Raw genomic sequence first — 12,133 nt, 5'->3', positions numbered from 1 at the left:
ATAGTGATGTAGGCGTATGATAATACTCGGATAGAAGCTTGACTTATGAAATACTGTTGATGATGATACCATACATGGAATACATTCTCATTTCATATTTATATTAATATTAAATTATTACCTGGTACTGATAATGACATCTGATGAAAATGGAACACTGAATGATCCATGATTGATGCTTAGTGATTTACCTTATGATTTGAGAATCATAATTATCATATGTGAATGTTGTTGAAAGGAAAGGAAAGTTGTGGTATTAATATTGATGTTGTGATGTGTCCTTGTGTGGCATGAGCATTCATATATTCATGTTGGCATTGTTATCATGCATTCGCTCATTTATACACCGACTTGGACCAGGTTGCATGTACCGTAACAATGACTTCGACCGAGTTGCACGTTTCGCAACACAGACTATTGCATCGGGCTATGCGCCACAGTAGGTACATAAACTTTGCGAGTCCCTCATGGGTCATGATTATCGAGGCGACGAGATATTTTCGCCCGAAGCATGTGTGTATCGTTGCATTGCATTGCATCCATATTTCATTCACTCATACATCTGCATTCTGGCTGTGGTTATTTATTGTATTTGTATGGTGTTTGTGAACATTGACTTCCTGTTTAGTTACTAATTTGATATCGCCGTGTGTCTGATTAATATATACTTGGAAATTAATGGATTCGAGGATTAGAGACTTTCTCCTGGGTTAAGACTTGAGATTTCCGATAATACTGTTGGTAGTCCTAGAGTTTTTGGTTATTTTGAGGAATTGTGGAAACCATGGCAACACTTGAGTTTAGATGCTTCACTATAGGCTTATTCTAGATATAATTCATTGAGGGTTTCTTGGATATTTCGGTACTGGAACTGTTATTCTTGGATGTGTGTTTATGCTTGATACTTGATTGTAAGCATTTCTATTCTTGAGTCTCTTCCATTATATATGTTAACTAATTATTGTCGGCCTATGATGCCTATTCAGTATGTGTTGTTGTACTTATGCTACCTTACTACACTTTTTTTTGGGGTGTAGAGTTTGAGACATGTTTCGTTTCTACTTCTCGAGGCTGAGTTCCGAGGCATGGCTTGCATGCATCCAGGGTGAGCATCTGACGAGTTGCTGCCCAAAGGCTCATATATCCTGTCTTTATATTCCATCATTCAGACAACTTTTTATTCCCCTTTCGAACTTGTGTATTAGACATTTTTGTAGTTTCTCTTGTACAAGTCAGACCAGTCCTTGGGGATTGTAATGTTTTCCGCACTTATTCTATTTTAAATGAATTTAAGATTTATTGTTATTTACATTGTTCTTCTGCATTTTTAGTTATATGCTAGTTAAGGAATGGGTTCGCCTACCGAGGTGGGGAATGGTAGGTTCCCGCGCGACTTAGTGAAATTGAGTCGTGACAATTCTCATTAGCAGCAGCAATAGGTAAGCCATTACAAGTTGATATGGCAACCAAAAATCAGACCAAGCCAAGTTGTGCAAGAGTTAAGGTTGAAGTCGATCTACTCAGTGATAATCCTCAGAGAATTAACATTGGCATGAAGAAGAAAGGTACTTATGAAATTACAGATAAATGGATTCAGATAAAGTATGACCATCTACCTAAGTATTACAAAAGATGTGAGCTACAAGGCCAAAATGAAAACGATTGCTTTATCATTCATCCTGAACTGTATCCTAAAGAGGAGGAAGAAGAACCAGAGAACGATCAGGGACTTGTTTCAAAAGAAAGGCAGACTAAGAAGGTTACTGATGAAAAGATTGAAGGAAATATGGAGAAAAGAGATAATAAATGTTCTACACGTATAGGAAAAACTGCTAACAACAACAAAAAAAGGAGAAGAAGAATCAGCAACCTAGGAAAATAAGGTATAAGGGTTGTTACAACATGCATGTTCAAGGTTGGAAGCCTAAGGAAGATCAATCTAAAGATGACAGTTTTTATTAGACTAATCATAGAGTGTCTAATCAGGAAGTTGCACCAGCAAATATGTTTAAAGCTCTGAAGGATAATGAAGATGAGGTAGAGAAAGCTAAGAATGAGAAGTTTCCTATTGATCAAGTAGTATTTCATTGAAAGGAAGATGTGGAATCAGGGGGAAAAAATATCAAAGCAAGATGGAAAACACTAGCAGCAGCAAGTCTCAACAGTTAAATAATCTATCAAAGGAGAAGGAAAAGTAATCTGCAAAAGCATGGGTGGAGGTTGTTTTTTGCAAGCAACCAAACACCAATAAGGGTGTTATGCCACAAGACATGGGAAAAGGAGTGGAGCAATTGCAAGAGGAAGAAATTTCTAAAACTCAACTCAGTACTGGTGAGGGTAAGGATCTTGAATTAGTGGTTGGCTTAGAGATGTTAGTGTGGCAGGATCCAATAGGCAAAAAGGGAATATCAAAGGAAGATGTAGAAAACTGCATTGAACAATCTAATACTTGCTCAGTTTCTACAAATTTGGCTCTTAACAAACCACTGGCAATTGTTGATCCTGACAAGGAGAAGGAAGCTAGTGGTGCTCTAACCATCATGGATCCAGTAAATTCTTGTTTGCAAGTTGTAGCTCCAGTGATAGAATCAGCTGATGAAGATATCTCTTTGAATCATCTAAAGGATTTGCAGGCGGATGAATCTTTGGATCCGAACCTTAATCAAGTTGCAAGAGATGGAGATTTATTGCCCAAGCAGATCAATAATTTAAAAAGTGGTGGAAAGAAAGTCAGGAAAAACCACATGGTTCCACTTCAGGTAATAACAAGGAGTAGTAAAGCTAAACCTCCCAATAGTCATTGATTGATAAAGTTCTATTCTCGAATATAAGATCAGTTAATACTAAAAATTCTTTTGAGAGGTTGAATAAGCTTAATAGGAGGCATCATTATTCACTTATTGCACTTATGAAACCTTTCCAAGAGCCTAATGAAGTTGAAGCTTATAGAAGAAGGTTAGGGATCCATAATTGAATGGTTAATACTTCAAAGACGATTTGGATTTTCTAGATAGATGAATGGAAAGGGCAGGTTATATTATATTTAGTGTAGCATGTAACTCTTAGAATGAGTCATGCAAACCTGCAGCAATTAGTTTTTGTCGCAGTTTTTAATGCTAAATGTACTGCTGCAGAAAGGCTAGAGTTATGGGATTCAATTGCTCAGGTGGCTCTGAATATTCAAGTGCCATGGTTAGTTGGGGTGGATTTTAATGTGATTCTTAAGCCCGGAGAGAAATTAGGAGGTCTCCCAGTGCATCATTCTGAAATTTTTGAGTTCGCTCATTTTGTTAATAACTGTTGTCTCATGGAATTGAAGTTCTCTGGTAGTAGATATACTTGGCGGAATGGCAGAATTGAAGAGGATTTCATTTTCAAAAGACTTGACAGAGTTTTTGGAAATTAGGAGTTCATGGATTTATTTCCATCATCTGAAGTTTCACATCTCATTAGACATGGATCAGATCATGCTCCTCTCCATGTTGTTTGTGATAGTCAAGAGAAGTTGGTTGTTAAGCCTTGAAATTTCTAAATTTTTGGTCTAAACATCCAAATTTTTTGGAAGTGGTTCAAAATAACTGGTGTTTGGATTCTGCAGCAAATCCTTTCACTGAGTTTCTGGCTAAAATGAAAAGGTGAAACAATCCTACGGTCCATTATACGGACCGTATAATTCATCCTTTCACTGATCTTTTTCTTGTCACTTCATTTGATCTCCAATCCTTAAGGAACCTTCATAGCACTTGTTTATCACTTCATTAACAATCGAAGGGACATTATAACTCTTCTCCAAAGCACCTTTTAATTATCATAAACTCGATACTCGTAATTTATTTCCGATACACATCTGATGCCTTGCCTTTTCTCGGCAGACCTTCTTCCCTTACGTCAAATGTCTTGAATCTCAATTAGGATCCTCAAATGTCATTTCTCACTTATCGAAACATCATATACGTCGTGCCTTTTCTAGCCTATTCACTGTGTGTCAATGGGGAATTTTTCGAGGTGTAACACATGACTCACAGCATAAGATACAAATACATTGGTATCAGGGGCTGCGCTTCATACCCGCAGGTTCAAACAGCCAGGAAGACAGGTCGCATCCTTAGGCTGCTTCCTTAGCCGGATAGTGGAGCACTCCTTTCTTACCGGAGTTGCCGTCCAGACGAGGTATCTGTTTTGATGTATATGGGTAGGGTAGAGGCCTTATCCTATCCAGAGAATGTCTAGTAAGTCAGTAGAGTTTCATAGACGCTTATATTCAGTCAGACAGTGTGGCTCGCTCAGCACATGTTTGGTTACATAGTTTTATCGGGTAGCCTTGCCAGCTTGTACCCCGGTTCAGTTTAGTGATGCATGTAAATAAATCTTTTGAGGGCTGTGACCCTCCAGTTTATGATATCTATCAGTCAGCAGATCATATTGTGAGCGCCCTTAGGTGGCCCAGAATGACCATAAGCAAGTATGTTATGTATGCTTTGTGGGATCTAGGAGGTCAACTTCTGGGTGTCCTTCATAGCCCTCTGGTTGGGCTGTGACAAGAGTGGCATCAGAGCAGCTTTTCCTAGGGTTGTCTATGAGCCGTATCCAGTAGAGTCTTATCTATGGGTGTGTCATGCACCATACTTATAGGAAGGAGGCTATAGGATATTTAAGATGGTCATCTTTCTTTATGATCATAGATCGTGCAGTAGAGCCAATGATAGGAAATCTCCTTCTTGGTACTATTTCTGCTAAATTACATGATTGAGTTGATGAAGAGGACAAGCTCAGTTAATGGGAGCGTAAGCAAGGCTCAGAAGGTGGACATGAGACCCATATCACCCGTCGACTCAAGATCGAGGATGTCAAAAGGTATAAGAAAGAGCATCAGCTATTCCATTGAGACGGACCCATCGAAGGATGTGGCTCCAGTAGGAGGAGACCCGGCTGAGAAATCATATGACAAAGACCCGTTTAAGGGTTCACGAGACTGCTGTGGACGAAGACGCAATTGAGGTAGTACAGAGCTTGGCACATCCAGATTTTCCCTATGTTTCAGCATTATGTTAGGCCAGCTTCCGATGTTAGTATCACAAAGGTACCTAGTTCTCTATCTTGGGATTTAGTTAACCAGTAGTTACCCACAGATCGTGGGGAGTACGAGATAGAGAAAGAAGAAAGTCAGTTATGGAGCAGTGCTTTTAATAAGGACAAAGGGGATTTATAACCAGATATATCTGACCTATGTTCTCCAGCATCTTATTTACAGGTATATGGCCCTTTTCGTCAGAACCAGTTATGGTTTATATGTAAATGACCTATTCTCAGGATATCATCGATCCTTCGTTACTCTGGAGCTTCAGAAAGTTTTATAGTGGATTATTCGTATGAATAATTATAATCGGCACATCCTTATTATGGACCTGGATTTTGAAGTGAGAATTGAAATTTTTAAGTCACATAAGTTTATGTACTTTAAGAGAGATTTCAGGGATGGATGCAGAAGTTGTAGTAGAACTAAGTAGATAAGGTGGGACATAAAAACTGTAAGAAATTGAAGAAAGATGAGGTCAAATTTCATCCCCTACACTTATTAGCAGTATTAGATTAAAGCACCATGGGCTTATAGTATATTGGACTTTAGAAGGAAAGGAACCGGAAAGAAATTGAATAAAGGAATAAGGCACCAATGTTAGAAGGTGTAGTAGATGTGAGTAGATAAGATTTGAAAGTACCTACGGAAAAGGAGCGCGGCGAGTAATTAGAGAGAAGGCTACCGGTTAATTTGTAATAATAGTGTAGGTAAATCAAGTATTCATGGACCAAAAAGTAAGAAGCTGGATTAGAAAGTGAGTTAATCAGTGAATTTGAGGTCCTTGGCAAGGACTAGATTATAGAATATATATATATATATATATATATATATATATATATATATATATATATATATATATATATATATATATATATATATATATATATAATTTTGACTAAGGACTACAAGATGGTTATAAGGTAGCTTGTAGGAGTAATTGTTAAGGTCAACGTCTTGAAGGATTGCGAGTTTTGTGATATGTAAAGAACCAAGTAATTGTAAGTCAAGGAGCGAATCATGTGTTCTGTCAGAGGATATGATCTAATGCAGAATATCGAATAAATATCAAGCGAGAAGTTATATAAATATCTGTGAGTAGCCTATAAAGTATTTAGTATTCTTTCTAAGGTATACGGGCCGGAACGATATAATCTACGAAAGGAATTGGGTGTAGACCTTCAAAGGCACTCAAGTCATGCAAAGTTGTATAAGTACCAAGGAATAAGTTTTTCTCTTGTCCTAAGATCGGGAAGATGAATTAGAAACAAGTATGCATACCGTATGATTGGAGTTCATACTATGAAAGCCAAGTTATCGATCTTCCAGTTCACCTTTATGGTGAATAAGTTTTAGGGATGTCTGAGGGAGACCCAAGACTTCCTCTAAGTAAAGGTTTAGTCTTGCTAAACAAAAATATTTTTAAGTGCACAACCAATATTTACTTTCCCTTATGCAAATGATCCCTACGAAGTTGAAGAATATAAAGATTATTTGAAGGATTAGTTGACTCAATTTGGTCTATGAGGGAGTAGGATAGCTCCTTACATATGTACAAGTGATTTTAAGCAGCTAAATAAGATGATAGCTAAGGATGAGGAAGTACGATTAAGGGTTGATGATTGTTTTGCTAGCACAGAATGTTTCCTTAAAGATGAACATTGGCTCCAGTTATTCCTAGATAAAGGTCAGAGCAAAGGCATCCCAAAGACGACTTTCAGGATCAGGTAGGTTACCTCGAGATTTGAGCAACATCATTTGGACTGACTAAGGCCTCAGCAGTATTATGGGCTTGATGAGTAAGTGTGTTTAGACTCCTCCAAAACCTATTTGTAACAATGTTCCTAGATGATCTTTGGGTTACTCTTGCTCAAAGTCAGAGCATGTTGTTTGTTATTTGCAGATCTATGGTTCATCCGGCTCAGAATGTTTTTCAAAATGAACGTTCTAATCAAACGGTATAGTGCTTCTAAGGTTAAAGTATGGAGAGGTGAATCTATAGAGAATTGCCGAAGGGCCAGAAAAATCATAGAAGTCGGTGATTTCTTAGTCTTAACAAGTTATTATTGGAATCTTGTGTAGAATTCTTCCCCACATTTTGTGCCACGGATAAACTAGCCAAGGAAACAACCAGACTCCAGAGGACTGATAATTGTAAGCCTAAGTTTCCAAAAGATGAGTAACAAGTGAAGTTTCAGCATCAAGTGTAACATTCCTAAAGGGATCGGATAGCCATATCACGCGTTATGATGATTCAAGCATTGTGCTAAGTTATGGATTGATATAGCGTGATGAGATTATAGCTCCTGCCTCAGGATAGCTGTAAAGGTACAAGAAGAATCATTCGACCCATGCTCTTTAGCTAGTTATGGTTATGTGCACAGGAAAGGATATATTGGGGTAGCGTCGATATTAATTATATAAGTGCACTAGGAAGTTGTAGCGCACCCTTAATCAAAGATGGTTAAGTTACAACAAGGTCAACAAATAGAATGACTGAAAGACTCCAATGATTGGGAAGTCAATGAAAGCAAGGAAAGTCATTAATGTTCGAGCCAAAGATCTAGAGTAAATCAGTTTATGTTAAGATAAAGGGGAAATGTTGAGGACTTGTGAGTTCAGTAGTTCGTCAGTATCAGAATTGATTAGTAAACTTAGATCATGGCATCTATCTAGGACATAGCCTTATTAAATCAAGGAAAAATAGTTCGTTGAATTTGATGTCAGCTCATTATAGGATTACAGATCCTCAAGAGAGGAGCTACCTTTATACATCCAACGGGCTGGAATTATACCAAAGAAAATTATCCGACGTGATCAGACTAATGACTGATGGAAGGAAAGGCTATTGAGAACAGTAAGGACATACATTGATACTACTAAGAAGGGAATAAGGGAAGACACAGAAAACTTCATAATGCAACGGAAGTGAGATAACAGGAGTTCAGTAAGTTATAGCAAGTTATTGAAATTCCAATTCGGAGATGAGAAATCATCAGTACAGATGACCATGTTACCACGAAAGTTTAATTTGGGTAGGGAAATTACCAGTGGGCCTATGGAATAAGCCTATTTCCTGTCCATCATGACTACTTGTACAACAGAGGACTACATAAATCCTATGTGAGGAGGAATAGTATGATGTGTCAATTGCTTATGGCTGTCATTCACATAAGGGAAGCGGAGATTATATCCCACTCCAGAAGAATTTAAAGACTCTAGATAAGTCTTGCTTAAGCTGAGCATACCATTAGATACTTGAGGGTACACTACGAGTTGGCGTGACAGATTTCAGAGGTAACCGAGATGACCCCTAACGCTTATTGAGATCATTATTTCAATATTCAGAAGAATCCATACATGGCTGAGACCAGATTTATTTATTAATAACAAGCAGTGGAAGGATCTAAGATTCCCAGAATCGACAAGAGTTTCCCTGCCTATGTCAGACCAGGTACTCTGGGAAGTACCAACTCAGAAGAACCCAGTGAAATGTAGAAAGAAGAGCAAGCTTGGTCTTTTGAGCCTTATAGATTATAAACAAGCCAATGACTTAAAGCCCTTTTCAGACCTAGAGTCAGCGCCTCAGGATTTATATGTCAAACCAGGAATTCTTTCAGAATTGTACCCATTAATGATAGTCAGATTACCAGCAACTATGTACAGTTATTGTATGAGAAATATTCAGCGTTGTACTTGATGGCTAACTCCAAGGATTGAGATTAAGAACTAGAAAGTAAAGTTGAAGTCCTTTAAAGAAGTTGAAGAGTGATGTATAAGGCTAAAGATCTCAGAGCTTGGACTAGAATGGTAGGACCATGTAAAGTTATTGGCGAGAAAATCTCATTTGATTCGTAGAGTCTACGAATAGCCTACAGGTTACCGACAGGCATGAAACACTCAAAGGGTTGTAAGGTCTCTAATAAATCGATTAGGGACATAGGTGAGTTATAGGTCTTGTGTAAAGGTTAACAGGTAAGACGAAATGAACGGTACATCTTCAAGTAATAACTTACAAAAGAATAAAGAGTCAAGTTATGACGAAGTGTTCTAATATGCAAGATATAAGAGAAAGAGGATAACCGAAAAGATTCGAGGAAGGTAAGTTCGTGGAATTCACATTAACACCTTCTACCAGATTTTTTGGTAAGGACTTGAATTAAGCTGACATTCGAGGATGAATGTTCCTAAAGGGGGCGGCGGGAGGATGTTACACCTCGTATTTTCAAAGGAACGCTTGCCAAGTCTAAGTACAAGTACGTGGAATTTTGATCAAGAAAGTTAACCTTCAAATTTAAGGAATGACATAAGTATTAAGCATATTTATGGATAAAGTGATATATGAGACTGTATGCACCTATATTATGGTTATGAGGGTTTAAGATCATGTATAAGAAGTATCAGAAGGATTAGAGGTCGAACAGGTGAAGAACGAAAATCTGGTCGAACTGGGCAGAATTGCCCTATGCGCTCGCGACAGGGGCTAGCGTTCGCGATGGCCGTGAATATTCTAGGCCATCGCATTCACGACGATCCCTCGCGTTCGCGAAGGTCACTAATTAAGTTGGTTTCCAAGGACTTTGTCACCCTATAAAAGGTCCAAAGCCCTTCATTTTCCATTCTAAATAATTCCCAAAACTCAAAAATCATATGAGGTAGTGAGGATATCTTAAAATTGAGGGGTTTGAGTGATTTTCAAGTAGTGGAGTATTAATCGAGGCTCGGATAACTCATGGTTATGGTTCTAGTATTGTTTTGCGGTGGATATTGAAGATATTGCTATTTTAACAAGAATAAGGTATGAGTCTCTCCTGATTAATATTACCTTTGGTTTATTTACGAAGATAGAGTGATTAAATGATTGTATAATGAAGTTGTTGGTTGAGAAGTTGGATAAACATCGTGTGGAATATTTCAGGGAATATTTTGATATTGATGATCGTGTTGATGATGTTAGTATTGTTGCTTTTGTTGTTGGTTGTTGGTATTGCGATTTCGGGCTAGGGATATAAACAGGGGAGATGCTGCTGAAATTTTGGCAGATTCTAGAAAGAGTTAAATTAAAGGCTTAAGGTAAGTACTTGATAACGATCCTAACAATAGTATGAATTCCCTTGATTATAGATTTGCGAGTTCAAGAAGTAGAAGTTGGGTGAATAGATAAGCTTCAAGGTATGTAAAGTTATCCCATCTTCCTTCCTTGGCATGAATTACATAAAGTAAACAAACGACGAACACATGTGACTCCAATGAACTCTAGATCTCAGTAGTACTTTACATGATAGTTGTCTTTGGCTCCCCAAGTGTTAGTTCATCTTATCTATTCTCTCGAATCCCAAATGATGATTCATTTTGTACATGATAGCCCCTAATACCAAATGTTCTCACATCGATAACAACTCTTTCAAAAGATGTTCTGAGATAACACGATTGTGCATACACAAAAGAGTCTTCATACATGATTATGAGTTACTAATGAAAGGCTTGGTATGAGTAACTAATGAAAGGCTTGGCATTCGTATACATTTTCATTGCATCAATTCACTGAGTCCCTTACTAAAGGGTCGGGTGCCTTACTAAAGGGCTGGGTACGGTATATATGTATATCACTTCACTCACCGAGTCCCTTACTAAAGGGCCTGGTACGGTATATATGTATGTATATGACTTCATTCACCGAGTCCCTTACTAAAGGGCCGGGTACGGTATATATGTATGTATATGACTTCATTCACCGATTCCCTTACTAAAAGGCCGGGTACGGTATATATGTATGTATGTGACTTCACTCACCGAGTCCCATAATGGGCCGTGTACAGTATACAGAGTATATATATGCATGACTCATAGCATAAGATACAAATGCATTGGTATTCCTTGATTATCATACTTATCTCTTGTAATCTTTTCACTCAGTCATGATCTTCATTAGGGCATTTGCGCTCTGCCGTCGGACGATAATTGGACGGGTAGTTACTACTGCGCTACGGCTGGTCGGGCAGTTACCACTGATCTGTTGGGTAGGTAGCACCAGGATGATACGCAGATCAAGATCACATTATGATAAATAGATGTAGTTAAGGATATGAGAGTGTAAAGAGACATACATACTAGTTTCTCATTAGTAAGTCAGAAGTGCCAGGTTGATTCTTATCCTTTTTCTTGCAGTATATATTTGTTATGTTACATTTCCTCCTTACATACTCGGTGTATTATTCATACTGACATCCTTTCTTGTGGACTCTGCGTTCATCGCAGGTGTAAACAGACGGGACGAGGATCTTCCACAGTAGGCTGCTCTCAGGTACTAGTTTTGATTAGTGGGCTCCACTTCTTCCTGGAGCATTGCCGAGTCTGGGTCGTATATATATTTTTTGGTAAGGGTATGTCGGGGGCCCTGTACCGACTTATGTACATCAGTCATGTTCATAGAGGCTTTGCAAACAGAATCCTATGTATAGCTTAGTTATGTTTTGTTAGTGGCCATGTTGACGTCGTAGGCCTATTGTACCTATACGTATGCTTGATATTATATTCATAGTTGTCCTTCTTGACCTTATTTTTCCATTTGAGACATAGAAGATGCGAGTTACAGTTTGGTTCGCTCGGCCTAGTAAGGTGTCAGATGCTAATCACGCCTCACCGAGTTTGGGGTATGACAAAGTGGTATCAGAGCAGGTCTGTCCTAGGGTTTTCTGCAAGCCGTGTCTATCAGAGTCTTGTTTATGGTGTGCAGTGCACCACACTTATACACCGGAGGCTACAAAGCATTTAGGAAGATTTCCTTTCTTTCCTATCTTAGATCGTGCGATAGAACCATGATATGAGGATTCTCTTTTTACTGACCATATGTTATGATTTCAGTAATGCCTATGAAGAGAAAAGCAATAGCGGCCCAGAAGGGAAAGGCAGTGGCCGGAAGAAGGATTGAATGAGAGCCGCCGGTAGATACAGAGGAAGGCGGGTCCCTGAATGAGGTTCCATCCCGAATCTCTTATACCCTAACCGCTCCAGAGGAGCATACAGGACCTCCAGTACCGCAGTGTCACGACCCAGCTA

The sequence above is a fragment of the Lycium barbarum genome, chromosome 1 (assembly GCF_019175385.1).
Source record: "Lycium barbarum isolate Lr01 chromosome 1, ASM1917538v2, whole genome shotgun sequence".
Classification (NCBI taxonomy): Eukaryota; Viridiplantae; Streptophyta; class Magnoliopsida; order Solanales; family Solanaceae; genus Lycium; species Lycium barbarum.
The sequence above is the reverse complement of the archived record's forward strand: the minus strand, read 5'-3'. Positions refer to the sequence as shown.